Raw genomic sequence first — 19,039 nt, forward strand, 5'->3', positions numbered from 1 at the left:
CACTTCGTTCTCCAGACATCGAGCTTATCCCATCCTATCCTGATCTCAATCTATTCGATGCTGTGCGGATTCCCAATCCCGAATATTCCTGATTTGATTCCTGTCGTCATCTGAGTATTCGATTTCATTTCCGTCCTGATTCCTTTCTTTCTGCTCTGATCCCGATACTGCTTTTCCCGTCTCATTCCAATGCTGGTTAGGGTTCTGGCTTTTCTGCCAACGAGACATTCTCATGAGCACCCTCAGTCTGTTAAAATCTGATTTCTTTGGTGCTACTTATGCAGTTCCGGTCCGTGAATAATTACATTTCATTCCACTCCATTCCTACGAGAATAGCGAAGAGGCTTTGCCGACTTAGGCTCAGATGACGAATAAGGACCTTCAGGCAAACGAACCGAAGCTTTCAGCTCTCAACCGTTGCCAATCCGCCACAAAGCCGACTGCTAACGCACAGGCAGCCGTGACGGCAGCACTTCGACGACGACCGATACTTAGGTAAGGTTAAACCGCCAACCCAGTTCACAAGAGTGCCCATAGCGTCCTAAAAAGCCGATTGTGCTGTACCAGTCCAGTCAAACCTCCCTGAGCCACAAATTTATATAAGTTTCTTGTACCTCGGGTAGGTCTGACTAAATAATTTCGTTTCGACCTCCGAGGAGCTCATGGAACCACTACTGGACTCCTTGTTCTTATCTTTCCAAAAATTCCTCATCCTTTCACTTTGAGCCTGTATTCATTCTTGGGTCCATGCGTTTTTAAGTTTCAAATTCATTCATGTTTGGTTCTTGGGAATGGTGTTATTGCAACGGTGTCCTACTAGGGAATAGGGAAACAATAGAAAGGACTGGACCCCTTTTGTTATCACTCGTTTTATTTAACAATCATATCAACAAATTCCTTTAGAACAACATCTTGATCCTGATTACTTTAGGTAATAAGAATAGTAAATCACAAGAATTAAGTGAATCTGCTAGCATTGTCCTTTTGTGAATCAATGTCTATCTCACATAGAAGAAAATGTTAAACCCACTGACAATTATGCGCCTGACGGCTTACATTAAGACACACAATAACAACCTGCCAGAAATGCACCCAATCAAATTTCGGATCCAAGGCCCAGTAACACAGTTAGCCGTATCTTGCTCTTGAGAGAGGGTTTAATAAAAATAATGAATATAATAAATACCCAAGTAAATATAATTAGCGCCAGAATTAATTAGCGAGGAATGACGCCAGGTCGCACGAAGGCAGAACGAAAACTTAACTTGGAGAAGCCAAGGCGGAAGGCGGAAGTTCGTACAAGACTCACTTCTCGAGCTTCGATCCGGAGTCACCTCCCGCTATCCAGGATTTCACAGACCCGGTACCCATAGGTACAAAGGTAGCGCTTACTCCAAAGCGCCAGTCAGTCAGCTATAACATTTAACCAATCGCACAGCACAGGTCCGCAGGGACAATGTAACAACCAGCAAAAGATATTAAATAACATGTTAAATTATAGAACTGCCTTTCCTCTACTACGAATGAACTACACAGGCGAGGTACAACCTTAAGGAGAATTGCCTGTTATTAAGATATCTAAAAAAAAGTTGCAATTAATAGCAACTTCAGCGGGCACTCCAATCTTAGTCACAATTAAAATACGTGAACTCCTATGCCCACTGTTCAGTGAAAACCGTGACGGGTACAATTCTGAAAGTTTCATTATAAGCTTTACTGGGGCTCGATCCGCTAAGGCTACCAAACACCCGAATGCAGTATGCACCCATAGGCTTACAGTTACCAGAAGTGAGGTAGCAGCCCTCAACACCTTCACACACATGCCCCAAGCACAGTCTCACTTAATGTTTCTCTGGACGTGCGATATTGGTTGCATCGCGTACAGCAGGCGCCAATAAGGCAGCGGATGACCGTAGACAGCCGTGTCCGGAACGTGCAGCACGCAGCCCAAGGCAGCAACAAGCCTACTCACAGTCGACAGGAAAGGCTCTCCACAAACAGCCCCATACACGTGGTCGGTTCCCGCTCCACTACAAGCGCATTCGCCCTCAGGTAACATCGAACGTCAACTGTTCCCGGCTTTGGCGAGAGCTCCAGTTAACTCCTCCGGCAAAGGTAAGGCAGCCAGGACTCAGTAAGCGCCACAAGCAAACGATAAGAGAGCGAAGGCGAGGTACTTGCAAATATGCTGGTGTGCCAGCAAAACGCCACGACTCAGTTACGTTTATCGATTTTCTGCCTATATATAGCGCGTGTAGTCGCCAGTGGGCCAATACCGTTTTCTGCAGGGTCACTTTGGGTGTTTACCGGAAAACGATTTTGGATTGTCGGGTTCCGTTGTTGATGTGGAAGATTTCATCGGTGAAGCGAGAGTCGTCCGTTCGTGCTATATGACAGTATAATTTCATACGTCTTTTCCGCGAAATGAGGTGAACCACTCAAGTCAGCGAATACAGTTCCTCATTTACCCTTCCGAATACCATTAAGAATTTTGTGTTAAAATATTTTTCTCAGTCTTTATTTCTTCTCAGTGTCTTCGCCGTTGGAACTTAATGATGACGTCTCCGTAGCGTAGAATGCTTCCGTAAGAACGACTGTGTGGCCGTTTCGAACTTTTGCTGTGAGGGACAGCGATTTCTTGTTGTGCATATTCCAGGTAAATTGGTCGGCTTTAGGTAATATTTCTACCCGTATTTTCTTAGCTACTCTGCTAGTGTTGTCAATAATTTCACCTAGATAGTTGAAGTGTTTAACTTACGTGATGATGTCACACTTTGTTGCAAGTGGCGCGAGTTTTGAGACCTTGGAGTCAATGTATTTTCTTTCTCCGTCAAAGATTTGGTGTGTGGTCTTGTGGCGGTCTCATGAAGCCTTTCATTGACGTGACGTGGCTCGCTCCCTCGGGAGTCAGGATAATTATTGCTAGACCCTCAACAAAAGCAAGGCACTTCATTTTATTCGTTTACCTTTTGTTCGCATACTTATTTCGGTATTTCTTTCTTCCAAGTTTTGAAAATCTTATGGGTACCAGGCTGAACAGGAGCAGGGACAGCCCATCACACTGTCGTACTCCAGTTCTCATTTGAAGAGATTTGAAGATTTCGCCCATATATTTTACTCCAGAGGATGTGTTTCTCAACATTTGTTTTATCAACATAGTTGTTTTGTCATCCACTCCGTATTCATGAATTATATGATACAGGATGATGCGGTCGGCAGAGTCTTACCTTTTTGCGATCTACGTAAGTGCCGACTGTGCGGTTTCACTTTTCAGTGTTTCAGTACAGCCTTGAGGTTGGAGATCCGTTCTGCACACGATCGACCCGGTCGGTACCCTGCCTGGCATTCATCCATCAAATGTTCTCTATGTTGCTCCATTCTGGTAGGCAGGGTAGGTGATAAAAATTAGTAGGCGGTTAATAGAAGTGAAATTCCCCGGTACTAGTTTGGATCTTACTTATACTTTTTTGTGTAGCAAATAAATCAAAGCATTTTTCCAATCTGCTGGTATGATGACGTCTTCCCATATATTGGCCATTACGGCTTGTAGTCTGTCAATCAAGTGTTCACCGACGCTCTTGAGTACGCTATCTGCTCCTGGCGCTTTGTTGATTGTGAGACGTGAAATGATGGTTGGTATTTCTTTACGTGTGTTTTACATTCACTTCCTTATTTTAAAAATCTGATGTCTGAAGTTACAATCCCCGTTCAAATCATACTCACATGTACTGTCCACACCTTGGAATACAAATCTCATTTCAGCAAAAATGCTGAAATACGATTTCAGCCTGACGCCCATCCAAATCTGAATTATTAATTTTACCATATAGCTCAGAGCAGTTTCAAGGATTACAGGAAAGGACAATACAAGAAGCTTGCATACGGAAAAGAGTATGTCACAGGTGTAATTCGTTACTAGTATTGCTGAACCTGTATACTGAGAAAGATGTCAAGGAATGTAAAGAAGGTATGGAAGAGATGAAAATTAATGGAGTGAAAATCGAAACGGTTGAGGAATACACAGATAAACTGAGGAAAAAATTAGTTAGTAAGAGAAGTATATCATGAAAATTAAAACGAAGACGTCAGAAATTATAGAATGCAAATTCTAACATATCAGTAGCACACATTACAGTTGATAATATACCACTGAGACAATTAAATATATTTAACTATTTAGAACGTAAAATAACCTCTGACAGAAGAAGCGAAGCCAACATCAAGAGAGTAGCTGCACAGGCAAAAGCAACCTATTACAAGAAAAAGGTGTTGCTGACATGAAGAAACCTTAATGTAAGAGACGAAAAACAGATTTATTTATACCTTTATCTGGATCATGGCGTTGTATGGGTTGGAAATACACACTGTTGGTGTATATGACACGAGACATCATTCAAAACGTAGTGCTGAGGGAGCGTTGAAAAGATTTCGTGGACAGGAAAACTCAGTAGGCGAATACAGATAACTGCTTTCAACAGTACTGAAAGCAAGGGATCTATTAATTAACCATTTCTAACAACACTGTAGTTTTCTATTTAATGTAATGGAAGAAGTGGTTAATATATTTCAGACAGATACTATATTTGTAATGAAATCAAAAGACCTCATTTGTGGCTTCCAAATGTAATGGACTCAAAATTTACTCATGGAAATTAATATGCAAATCAGTCTCAGTCTTTTGACTGATTTGATCAGGCCTCCACGATTTCCCCTGCTGTACCAATTTTTTCATATCGGAGTAGCGGTTGCAACCTACGTCCCCAATTATTTGCTGAATGTATCCCAGTCTCTGTCTTCCTTTACTGCTTTTACCCTCTACAGCTCCCTCTAGTACAAGTTACAGATGTCCTGTATCCTGGCCTTCTTCTTGTCAATGTTTTCCATATATTCCTTTATTTGACGATTCTGCGGAGAACCTGCTCATTCCTTACCTTATCAGCTCACCTAATTTTCAAAATTCTTTTATAGCACCACATCTCAAATGCTTCTATTCTCTTCTGTTACCGTTTTCCTACAGTCGCTGACTTATTGTCATACAATGCTACACCCTGAACATATATTCTGAAATTTTTTATCCTCAAATCAAGTCATATTAGGCGCAAAAGTTTAATCAGTTCAAAATGATATACAAATCACAAGTAAGGTCACCCCAAGCTCAGCACCAGAATTGTAGTAAATTAAAACTGACCCAAGGATATGAAAAATGAGGTCACCCCTTATTGGTCACTAAGATGTAGAAATTTATAATTAGACTGCAGTGATAATAAATTGATCAGCGGATTGAAACATGGAAACGTTTATTATCAACACATCAGTACAAAAATAAATCTCAGGACGACATGAATGGAATTACACATCATTCAGTAGTTGGGAAAGTAGGGGGGAGAAACTATTGTCTCCTCTCACCCCTCGACGGAGTGAATTTAGGATGATGGCGGGTGCAGCGGATCCGATGTTGACACGAGGTATCGATCACCTCTCGTTGTTTGTGCTGGCTGACTTAATCCCTCAGGTGCACCGCGACCTTGGGGCTGCCGGAGGTGTTTTCCTGCTTGCGCTTCTACCCACCACTACCTGAGGTGATTACCTCACGGAGGAGGCCCTTAGCATAATATTTGCCGGCTGAGGTGATAGCAAAAAGTGCAGTCGGATGTCTAAAGATTCGAGCGTAGGTTATGGCTGCAAGTTATATCTACTCATCACCAAATACTAAGTGAACAATACGTGTATCACAAAATGATGATTGACACTGGAATCAGTGCAGGAATAAGACTCAAAGTCTTAAGGCTGAGTCGACTGTAAGACGGCATGCTTCCAAAGGCAAACTCACTGTCTCACACGTCATGTCCGACTGCTAACTCAATAACTGACTGTTCATTGATTTCATTGTTCACTCTTCGATCATTGACCATCTGATCTTTCCGCCTGCTCGCTCTCTGTTCCTGTCCGCTGACCGTTTAATTGTGTCCTGAAAGCGTTCTGAAGGACAGATTGAGGAAAACCAGGAGCGGAACTGCCAAGCAGGAGCAGTCGAGAGGTCAGAGAATCAACAGTCAATGAGTAGTCGAGCAGACAGTCAGCAGGGACTCAATGAACAAGATGAAATGATGAACAGACATTAATCAACGGTCTAACGTCGGTGTTGACGGGCCCTGGCGAGGCGTAAAGCTTCGTGCCGTTCAATCATCAACGGTACACGAGTGGGCCTTTGGCTCCGAAAGCCCATATCGATGATGTTTCGTTGAATGGTTCGCTCGCTGACACTTGTTGACGGTACAGAACACAAATCTGCAGCAATTTGCGGAAGGGTTGCACTTCTGGCACGTTGAACGATTCTCTTCAGTCATTGTTCATCTACATCTACATCTGCATGGATACTCTGCAAATCATATTTAAGTGCCTGGAAGAGGGTTCATCGAACCACCTTCACAAGTATCTATTTTTCCAATCTCATATAGCACGCGGAAAGAACGAACATCTATATCTTTCCGTACCAGCTCTGATTTCGCTTATTTTGTCGTTGGTTTTGCAGCAATGTCTTCGACAGTATCTCCATTGCTATCGCGGAGAGAAGGCATTGATTGTTTCTTGCCGCTAAGATACTTCATATAAAAGAATCTCTTTGGATTTTCTGCCAGGTTTCTTTGACATTAAGTCTGTGCTAAATTTCGAGCTTCTGTGAAAGATTGCCAATCTTGGGGATTTTGCGTCTGTTTAATTTTGGCATGTTTGCTTCGTTGTTTCTGCAACAGTGTTCTAACCCGTTTTGTGTTCCAAGGAGGAATGTTAATTTATTTGGTATAAATCTCCTGATCGCTGCCGATACCATTTCTTTGACTTCAGGCCGCATCTGGTCTACACTTATATTATTAATTTGAAATGAGTGGAGACTGTCTCTCAGGAGGGTGTCAAGTGAATTATTATCTGCTTTTATGAATAGGTTTATTTTTCGCTTATTTTTGGAGGATTTGGGGATTACAATATCCAGTCTCGCTACGACCACCCTGTACCGGTTTCGATGCTCATTATTAACTTGGTTCAAATGGCTCTGAGCACTATGGGACTTAACATCTGTGGTCATCAGTCCTCTAAAACTTAGAACTACTTAAACCTAACTAACCTAAGGGCATCACACACATCCGTACCCGAGGCAGGATTCGAACCTGCAACCGTAGCGGTCACGCGGTTCCAGACTGAAGCGCCTAGAACCGCACGGCCACGCCGGCCGGCCATTATTAACTCAGGACTATTTGTTGCTAAGAGGTCAAGTGTATTTTCACAACCATTTACTATTCACGTGGCCCCATGGACTAATTGCTCGAAATAATTTTCAGAGAATGCGTTTAGCACAATTTCGTATGACATTTTATGCATACCCCCGGAATTAAACATGTATTTTCGCTAACGTATCGAAGGTAAATTAAAGTCATCACCAACTATATGAGTTGTGTACGTGTTTGAAATCAAAATCGAGTTTTCTTTGAACCTTTCGGCAATTGTATGATGGGAATTGGCAGGTCTGTAAAAGGATCGAATTATTATTTTATTCCGGTTGCCAAGAATGACCTCCGCCCATAGTAACTCATTAACAACAATACACTTGGATCGAGGTGCTGTTAGGAAGTGTATTATGTACTGAAAGTCATTAACCAAAACAAAATAGTCTTTAGTATCACCATGTCAAAGCAACATTCTCCACTTGAATTTGAGGAATTTTAGTACTCGGAAAGTAGACAGGCACGTTTACATATTAGGCAACACGGTCAGGTGGATTTAGCAGCAAACATGTTTTCTCTGAGGATCACCACATATCCGTCCGATCGCTGCCAAACATTGAAATAATAGTGGAAGGGAAGGCTTATATACTACACTACCTAAGAGGACGTGGGCGCATGGATCTATAACCGTATTCCTTTAACACAAGCAAACCTGACGGGAAAAAAGTTTGAACGCCACTTTTCCTCTATGTAGCCATTGTGTCCTAACTGCTGTTCCTCCTGCTCGTCCACTGCTATTTCTTTCCCTCTGTTAAAACACAGCTATTTAACAATGTAAACAGCTGCAATTGTAGCGCAATCTGCCGCCGCCGTATCGAGTGCTTAATGCTTCTTTGAAGTGGGCGACCAATACATTTATACGAAACGATAGTATTCTGGAAATTTTTAAACGAAACATCTTGAATGTCACTCTATAACTCAAAAATTTGTCTGAAAGTAGTTTAATATGATCATAGAATATTAACATTTTTTTTCTCTAACGTTTGCTTCTGTGCATGTATAGGTTTGTTCGTTGCGAGCTGCAGTAGAAAGAAGTAGCTTCCAGGACACCAGAAGATAAAACTGTGCTTGAAACCGATCCAAGCTGCTTGAGAAACCTTAATGTGAAAGTGATCCTAAGAATCTCCCTGGACAAATAAAACTTTATAACTTCGGAGAGCAGATACGTAAAGTATTGCGTTATTCTGCGACCTCATTTGTATGGCAGTAATACGAGAGACTGAATAAATACCGCTGCACAAGCATACCACATGCGGCCAACGGCGATGTACACGTCACACAACGGCCGCATTGTAGCTCAGGGAGTACGAGAGATGCTATGGCAGCGGTCTGCCAGAAGAAACAAGTGCTGTTAGGAAGCAACAGGAGCTGGCAGGCAGAAACAGTTCCTGGTAGCTGACAGGCAGAGAAGTGCAACAGAACGCAGGCTTCGCATTATACCAGAAAGCTAGATTATCTAGTCTTTCAAAAGCTAAGCTTTATTCTTATCGTATCACACCGTGTTGGTATTTATCACGCCTCGGTGCCCAGAATTTCATCTCTCGTAGAGGTTCCTGCTTCAGGCCTTTCCTAGATTCATAACAAAATTAGTAATCGTATTTCAAGAACGACATTTTCACTCTGCAGCGAAGTGTGCGCTCATATGAAACTTCCTGGCAAATTAAAACTGTCTGCCGGACCGAGACTCGAACTCGGCAACTTTGCCTTTCGCGGGCAAGTGCTCTACCATCTGAGATACCCAAGTACAACTCACGCCCCGTCCTCACAGCTTTACTTCTGCCAGTAACTCGTCTCCTACCTTCCAAACTGTACAGAAGCTCTCCTGTGAACCTTGCACAACTAGCACTCCTGAAACAAAGGATATTGTGGAGAATGGCTTATCCACAGCCTGGGGGATGTTTCCAGAATGAGATTTTAACTTTACAGCGGAGTGTGCGCTGATATGAAACTTCCTGACAGATTACAACTGTGTGCCGGACCGAGACACGAACTCGGGACCTTTGCCTTTCGTGAGCTAGTGCTCTACCGTCTGAGCTACCCAAGCACGACTCACGGCCCGTCCTCACAGCTTTACTTCTGCCAGTACCTCGTCTCCTACATTCCAAACTTTACAGAAGTTGGACAGAAGTAAGGCTGTGAGGAGCTGCCAGTACCTCGTCTCCTACATTCCAAACTTTACAGAAGTTTGGCAGAAGTAAAGCTGTGAGGACGGGGCGTGAGTCGTGCTTGGGTCCCTTAGATGGTAGAGCACTTGCCCGCGAAAGGCAAAGGTCCCGAGTTCGAGTCTCGGTCCGTCACACAGTTTTAATCTGCCAGGATGTTTCAGTAAGCGTATTTGTTGAAACATACTAAACCGAAGTTTCAAATTATTAACGGTGGTCCCAAGTTGCTGTTTCAGGTCTGTGCCGTGAGCACGTGCAGTGGATTACGGTTAGGATACAGGGCACGTAAGCCGAGCGGGCGTCGAGATCCGATCGATCGCCTTAGGTAGGGACTGTCCAGAAACCAGAGCACATCCGAACTTAGCACTGCAGGATACAATAGTCCATGAATCGCATGTCTTGGCGAACTGCTAATGTCACCTTTTCCAGTACTGCAGGAAGCGTGAACGCTTGCCTATCAGAAGCCAGAGGACACTATCATAAATGGAACGTGTCATACAAAGGACACCATAACTGAAAGCTACCAAAATGATTATTATTATTTATTTATTATTTTAACTTCTTAGGTGTTATAGGGCTGCAACAACAGGTCGCCATCTTGCTCTGCCTTCTGATAGTATCTTCACTTCTTACAATCCCACTGCTTGCTGTTGACCTTCCGCTTCTACTGATCGTCTCCACATCATTCTGGGCCTACCTCGTCTTCGTCCTCCCTGCGGAACCCAACAAAGCGCTTCCTTCACAGTACGCTCATTTCGTCTCCTAAGTGTACGTACTAACCATCGCCGCTTCCTTCTTCTTATTTGTAGCTCAGTTGGGTTCTGGTTGGTTCTTTCCCGCTTTGTTTAGTTAGAGGTGACATTTGACTGCCATACCGCAGGATGTTGCTCAGACATCTGTGTTGAAGGTCTGCAGCTTATGGTCTACCTGCTTTGACACTTTCCATGTTTCAGATGTTAGATTACTTTCACATATCCGTGATTTGGTCCCCAATGTTATTTCCTTTGATTTCCAGATAGAGCGGAGAGTTGTGAAAGCGCCTCAGGCTTTGTTGATGCTGCTGTTGCACCTCCATATGGTGTAATCATGCTTCCAAGGTAGAAACACTTATCCACCCTTTCGGTTACCTGGCTCCCAAGATTAATCTCTGCGGGGTTGTTACCGTTTTCTCGCATGTCTAATTTTTTTGGGCACTAATATTCAAACTGACTTGCTTCACCTTCAAATGTCAGATCTTCTAGTCGTTAAGGCTGAGGGATAGAAGAGGTCATCTGCAACATCTAGGTTTTCTAGGTGTGTGTTCCATTGCTCTACTTTATTCCTCTCACTTTATCCATTGCTTTTGTCATTACAAGATTCAGTACTATGTTAGATAATATCGATGGTAGCAGACAAGCATGTGCTTTACTCCTGTTTTCACTGCTATTGGATCTGATACTCCTGTGCAGTTTTCTTCCTTGAGTTCCTTTGTGGTTTGATTCGTCCTATTACGAATTTCTCTCTTGTGTCCATCTCTTCTTCTCAGAATAGTACTGTAACACCCTACATTATGAATTATTGGTTGGACGAATTCCAGTGTTCGTCTTCCACTACAGTTTCAACCCTCTACAGCTCCCTTTATTGCCACTGACGTTATTCCCTGATGTCTTAAGACATATATCTCCCTTTCCTTTCTTCTTGTCAATGTTTTCCACATGTTTCTCCCTTCACCGATTCTTCAGAGAATCTCTCTATTCCTTATCAAACGCTAGAAAACATTATGTGGACAATATGGCACAAATTCTTCTTTACTTTTCACTAATGGTTTCGACAGATGTAACTGTCGCCTTCTGATCTGTATCGTAATGAATGTGCCTGTAATACAGAGTGAGCACAAAGTCTTGTCCTGATTATAACAATTTATTACAGAATAACCGTTTCACATAATAGTTTACATTTGATGCCGTTACATAGGTTTAGTGTTACTAGTATTTTAAGACCACTTACGTTAGTAAACCTCAACTTGTGCTCTCTTGGTAGCTCGGAGAATGTCGAGGCGGTATTCCAGTTATCGCCGGGTGTTTCGTAACATGTGTACTGTCACAGTACCTACGGCAGTTTGTTTCCTAGTCTTCAGTTCGTCGACATCAGAGACTGGTGTGACGAAGACTCTGTCCTTGATACAGCCCCAGAAAAAAAGTCAAGGGGCGTATTGTCTGGAGAGGGGAGTAATGTCCGGATCAGTGGATTTTTATTGCAAAAGGCGTTCATAATGAGTTAGAACCTCACGCCAAGCTATCACAACGGTGGACAGAACGTAGAACATGATACAAAGGTTTCCGAGAAACATGACATCTACAATTAAAAAGCACCTTGTGCACATGGTGATGTCCGTATACGCAGTGCTCACAGATGATTGTGAAGCCTTAAAAATAACAGTCTACAGTAAAATGCAAATTTACACAACTGTGTCCGTTTGTGTGACGTGTTCCATACATTGATGATCCACCTTAGACGAGGTATGTAGTGTAACTAGGTGGCGGTGTAACAAAGATTAGCCGTACACAGTGTGTTAGAGCCTCTATATGGCTCTTACACAGGTATAATAAAAACACAGCGTACATTATTCCCTTTTCACAATTAAAATAAGATATTTTTGTGAAAGGTCTTTATATATTGTAAAGATTACAAAACTGCACTATATTTACACACGGACTTTGTTATTACTACTCCAGTGATAGGTTGGTTTTGGTATTTTCTCTCCTTTCTGTCCTAATGATCGTTGTTCTATGTCATCGCCCAAAACAAATGAGGCCTGGTTTCCGGTACCCATTTTAAAGGCGATTTCGCACCGAGCAGAGCTTCTGCCGCTCAGAGCTACGTAGTGTATACTTTCAAAGAAGCGGAAAATGGCGGCATGGCAACAGGAATGGCATCCGTCCGCTGAAATAGAAGCAGAAAACTTTCCAACTCCTGGACAGGAGATTGCCCGTCATGTGCAGGCTCTGAAGATGGAATAACGCCGCGAATGAGAATCTCTCTACGAAAGCGAGGTAGGAGACCCGGCTACTAAGAACTCTCCTGTCTGCTCGTCAGACCTCCTCTCCAGGCCTCTCTGCATTCCCTTGTGGAAGGCACTTAGATGTTTCCGACTGCTGTTTAGCTGTGTGCCTGCAGTAGAATTCGGCAACTCGTTTAGTATGGCTCGCATCAACGATAGAAATGTCATCATTATCATCTTCATCTTAATCATTGTTGGTATGAGTCGGCTGAAGTCTACTGTCGGATAAAAGCTACGCAATACTCGTCTTTGTCCACTCAGAAGAAACGCCCAGTATGTAAGACAACGAACAGTTACTCCTTGCATGTGTCTGAATTTCGTGCGAAATCTTTCAGAAAATCTGAACCGTGTTTATAGGTAACAATAATATATCTACAGTATGTCGATATGTTATTGTTCACGTTGTTTTGTGATAAGACACCGGTCTGTTGAATCCTATTGCTTACTTACTACAGTTCTGTTTTAGCACCCGCGAAAAACATAAGATATATTTGCGTAGCATGGATTTCAGGCATGCTGGGGTGCCGAAGGGTCAGCAACTTGTGATACTATTTCAATACATCAAACAGCTAAAGTAGCAAAATAGCTCTTTTTATTACTTGATGATGACTGGTTTATGGTTTTTATTCATAACCCACTCTCAAATCCTCAAGAGGTTAGGAAGGTGCGACGCGAAATGATTGTTCCTGATTCTTCTTTTCCTCTCCCATCCTCTTTACTGTGTTCATCCACCCGCCCTCTCCATGCCTCGCCTTCCTTCCCACCCCCCCCCCCCCCCCCCCTTTCCCTTTTCCGTCCCGCAGGTGCTTCTGCACATTTATTTCAAATCGCCCATTCGCTGTTCCTTCCCTTATACTTCCTTCAGCGATGATTGGCAGATGTAACCTCCCTTCCTTCATGTGTCCATTGACTCCTCCTCTCTCCTGTCCACCCTCCCAGGCTATCTAAAGCAACAGTTTGCCATAGTACCTAATGGTTACAACTTCTGTTTTAAACAGCAACCCATACAAGCAAACCAGCTGCGACTTTGCCTGATGTTGCTTGTACCTTGGATGCGTGGGTTATGCTTGGCTCTGTTTAAAAAGAATAGCTCGGTGTTTCATAGAGTCTGGCAGTGCACATCTGCATCATGCCCCTCAGATAATTCGCTGAAAATAACCTGAAAATGGGATCCTGCCGTGAAATAGTCTAAGCATTGGTTTGAAGTGCGAATTAATAAAATATACAGAAGTATAAAGTAAAATAACAAAGAATAATTTCATAAAAAGGGTTCTATTCTAACGTCTGTAATTGATGAAGACGACAGAGACTTAGGATGAATAATGTATATTCAAGAAAGAACATCTCAAACAAATGAGAAGTGCTCCTACCACATTCAGTTACGAAACGGCCAGAAAATATCCTTATCAAATTCAGTAAAGTTACGTTAAGAGCGTTACGATAATGGTAGCAAATTCCAAAATCTGAAACGTCATCAGAGAAGCAAAAACTAAGTCCATTTCGTGATCACCAACATGAGATAATCATCAGTTCAAAATAGTTCAGAGTGCAACATGACAACTCATAAACTGACTCATGTGATACGAAGAACATTATCTCACACTCTGTCTACCTCCAGTTCCTTAACAAAAGCGGAATAAGTCTTATTGTGGAGCACATTCAGACCTCTCGAAACACAAATGCCTTCAGACGTTAAGGTATGGCAGCGACCGTTCATCATCCAGAACCAACAGCTACACGACCGAATCACGCACGATACCTCAGGCAGGTCTGCCTTCTTCAAGACCTCCACGTAAAGTGTCAAGAATCTCTCCCTTGAAAAATCTCGGTCTCCACGTGGCTCCCGTAGTGTTCCGCTACCATCTACTATCCTCATCATAAATATATCATTCTTAAGCTCTGTAGACATGACTTGATTCAAGTTGATTTCGGGCATGCTGCATCAATATTTAAATAAATAAATGTCATAATCACTCGGATGTGATCACATCATTTACTATAAATATAAGTAATAGTTGGCTCACAAATAAATAAGCCAGCATTCTTGCAGAAGTATGCTCACGATAAATGACAACTGACTGCCCTTAAATATTGTTTAAACAGATATTTATGCACACTTGACAGAAGGGTCTTTTGGTTCTCTTTTCCATTTTAGTATCCGCTAAGATATGCGACTGACCACTTTTGAACGAGCACTGTTCTATAATAGCACTTGCAATCAACTTTGAAATAAAGTTACTGCCTAAATAGTAAACTATTCCTTAAATAATTACACAAGTATGACAACAGATGAGTTTTCACACTGTATTCATTAGCTGTGTAAATGTGAAAAATACGATGTTCTACAAACATTTTTCTGATAAAAAAGATATAAAAGCTGTAAATCAACAGAAAAATAGATACAGATATGTAGCTTTCAGCAATGATAGCTATGGTGCAATGCTAAATTATGAGAACCGTTTGTTGAAATCTCATGAAGCGATTAAAAGTTGTTAATTCTGATGATCATTGTGTAAAAGTGTATGTACTGTGAAATATTAACTTCTGTAGTTTTAAGGGTATTGAAACAGTGTTATGTCATTGTATATGCCTCATTTATCTGAGATTGACAATGTACTCAGGTCTGCATTAATACTTTGCTGTAAGTTATTGTAGAATCCCTAAGAGCTGTAAATTAGCCATTTTTAAGTTTGTCTTACATCCCGCCATTTGTTGGAGCATATCCTGCGCACAGTCCACGCGAGTAACAGCAGTCCAAATTCCCAACTTCGCGACTTGCCCTATTTCCAGCGACGCTGCTGGTCTTTGTACCTGGACTCCATCATACTCACCACCTAGCCCGCTGGCGTTCAGCCGTACTACAATTCGCCTTACCGCATAGCAATTCCAGGCCCCAATTAGTTATCCCACATGCGCCCAATGTTACACACCTCCACTTAATGTGGCACGTTAGTTTGCTAACTTGACACAATAGCTTGCTAACTCGACACATTAAGTAGCACCAAATTCGACATGCATAACATAGTAAAAGCATACATAAAGTAATAAATAGAGTGCCCTAATTACATGTCAGAACAACAGAGTTATTATTTTTGTGGTCGTGCGTGAAACAGCATGAACCTCCCAGGATATTTCATATCATCAGCTTAAATTTTCTAAATATAACACAAATTATGAAATTACAGCATATTAATTAAATGCCAAAATACACGTATAAATTAAAATAAAGTCTTGAGTCAACTCTTTTTTGTTTTCTTTTAGTGCATTTGCGCTTATCTAACAGCGCTTTTGTTGTTTGACAACATCGCAGCACTTCAGTTTCACAGAAACAGCACACGATCGGTGTTCTGGCTTCGAAGTTTAGATTTTTCTCAGTCCAGCCACCTCTGCAGCCATTCAAGATCCCTTGGCCAAGAATTGCACTGAAAGATGCGTGTATCCGCCGTCACTGTCAGTGGTGAAGGACGATAAATGTCGCAATACCACTTTGGTGGAGTTACCAGTAATCTCATGACTTCCAAATTCACGTAAATCATTCACTGAACGCCCTTCTCAGTGGAATCGATACATTCACATATCGAATAGCAAGCAATAACTGATATATAGCATAGGCAAAACACATTTGACTTGGCTCGACAGTTTAAACACTCTGCGCACTTTCCTACTAGAAAACGTATCTTCCATGCTATGATAATTGTTTGACACCACAATTCAACAAATATTTTATCATTTTCCGGTTATTTTACCGTATTCAATCAGAAACTTTTAAGACTAATTCTACCCTGTGCACAAACCGTCCATTGTAATTTCCTTTCAACTCAGCAGAAATTGCCTTCTAAATGCATCAATATCCCACTTGCTAATAAAACACTTATCCCCAGAATTATTCTCTCAAACCTATTGCGAAGTTTTTCCAGTTGTTTTAATACAGAGCTATTCAGAAATCTTCCAGAATAAGATACAACATAAATTAACCCATGTACTACACTGTCAGAAACTTAGCTCATACTTTGCATGTAACTGCATGTTTTACTTCTACAAGTAATTAAAATTTTAATGAGACCTTATGATCTCCACACTCCAAAATTTGTGCTAACTATAACTGGAAAAAACACACAAGATATCCATCCAAAACACATTCAAATAACCCCTTGAAATCGCTCTCCCCCAAATCTTACTTGTAGCACAATTTATTTCTCTCTTACGTAAATAGCGAGATTAATTACGTTCTACCTATGAAGTGATGATGCTCTTCATTTTATCTAATGAGCTAGTCTCGTCGTACGCGTTCATCACGAGAGGACCCTTTATCATTTGCGTTGCCATCGGTAAAAACATTACCAATGTGAGATTTGCATCGTCTGGCAAATTATTCCGGTAATCCTTTGCTTTGCTTTTTCTCTTCATGTCTTAAGGGAAGAACCATTTATATACATATTGCGATATTCCAGGAAAGTCACTTGTTACTAGCAGGAATACTTATTATATTTCTCTTGAGAGGGAAGAACATTGGAACTAAGAAGATCATGTTGAAAGATTTACGCTGAAAGTCTCTCGTTCATGCTATGAGTAACTTTAGCCTTCTGAGGCTTGCTGTATGTCTATTTTGCGATTCGGTGCTCTGACAGTCCGACAAAGAGCCTCTGGAAGAGTAATGAGCGCCCGTTTCTATTAATTTCTGGTGAACTATCTTTCATCAATTCTGTATGAATAAGGAAATAATCAAAAGAGAGCCGAACGCGCTCCAGCACATTCAGATTGTATGGTAGTCAAGTATGTTTTGGTGCAGTATTGCCAATTGGAACTTCTGGGCAAGCAATTGGGACCAAAGAGGATTGATTACCTGGTGGTGTGATCGAACCACCGTTTTCGAATCCATTGGGGTCAGTTGCTACCTTTTTTCCCGTGCCCAAAACCTGGGCCGGAACGTTAGGACACAGGAAGCCGCTTGGGGCATTCAGTTTTTGGTATCTACATCAACATCTACATCTACATCCGTACTCCGCAAGCCACCTGACGCTGTGTGGCGGAGGGTACCCTGAGTACCTCTATCGGTTCTCCCTTCCAGTCTCGTATTGTACGTGGAAAAAAGGATTGTCGGTATGCTTCTGTGTGGGCTCTAATCTCTCTATTTTATCCTCATGGTCTCTTCGCGAGATATACGTAGAAGGGAGCAATATACTGCTTGACTCTTCGGTGAAGGTATGTTCTCGAAACTTTAACAAAAGCCCGTACCGAGCTCCTGAGCGTCTCTCCTGCAGAGTCTTCCACTGGAGTTTATCTATCATCTCCGTAACGCTTTCGCAATTACTAAATGATCCTGTGACGAAGCGCGCTGCTCTCCGTTGGATCTTCTCTATCAAACCTACCGGGTGCGGATCCCACACTGCTGAGCAGTATTCAAGCATTGCGCGAACAAGCGTACTGTAACCTACTTCCTTTGTTGTCGGATTGCATTTCCTTAGGATTCTTCCAGTGAATCTCAGTCTGGCATCTGCTTTACCGACGATCAACTTTATATGATCATTCCATTTTAAATCACTCCTAATGCGTACTCCCAGATAATTTATGGAATTAACTGCTTCCAGTTGCTGACCTGCTATTTTGTAGCTAAATGATAAGGGACCTATCTTTCTATGTATTCGCATCACATTACACTTCGCTACATTGAGATTCAATTGCCATTCCGTGCACCATGCGTCAATTCGCTGCAGATCCTCCTGCATTTCAGTACAATTTTCCATTGTTGCAACCTCTCGATACACCACAGCATCATCTGCAAAAAGCCTCAGTGAACTTCCGATGTCATCCACCAGGTCATTTATGTATATTGTGAATAGCAACGGTCCTATGACACTCCCCTGCGGCACACCTGAAATCACTCTTACTTCGGAAGACTTCTCTCCATTGAGAATGACATGCTGCGTTCTGTTATCTAGGAACTCCTCAATCCAATCACACAATTGATCTGATAGTCCGTATGCTCTTACTTTGTTCAGTAAACGACTGTGGGGAACTGTGTCAAACGCCTTGCGGAAGTCAAGAAACACGGCATCTACCTGTGAACCCGTGTCTAAGGCCCTCTGAGTCTCGTGGACGAGTAGCGCGAGCTGGGTTTCACACGATCGTCTTTTTCGAAACCCATGCTGATTCCTACAGAGTACATTTCTAGTCTCCAGAAAAGACATTATACTCGAACATAATACGTGTTCCAAAATTCTACAACTGATCGACGTTAGAGATATAGGTCTATAGTTCTGCACATCTGTTCGACGTCCCTTCTTGAAAACGGGGATGACCTGAGCCCTTTTCCAATCCTTTGGAACGCTTCGCTCTTCTAGAGACCTACGGTACACCGCTGCAAGAAGGAGGGCAAGTTCCTTCGCGTACTCTGTGTAAAATCGAACTGGTATCCCATCAGGACCAGCGGCCTTTCCTCTTTTGAGCGATTTTAATTGTTTCTCTATCCCTCTGTCGTCTACTTCGATATCTACCATTTTGTCAACTGTGCGACAATCTAGAGAAGGAAGCACAGTGCAGTCTTCCTCTGTGAAACAGCT

The sequence above is a fragment of the Schistocerca gregaria genome, chromosome 2 (assembly GCF_023897955.1).
Source record: "Schistocerca gregaria isolate iqSchGreg1 chromosome 2, iqSchGreg1.2, whole genome shotgun sequence".
NCBI classification, from domain to species: Eukaryota; Metazoa; Arthropoda; class Insecta; order Orthoptera; family Acrididae; genus Schistocerca; species Schistocerca gregaria.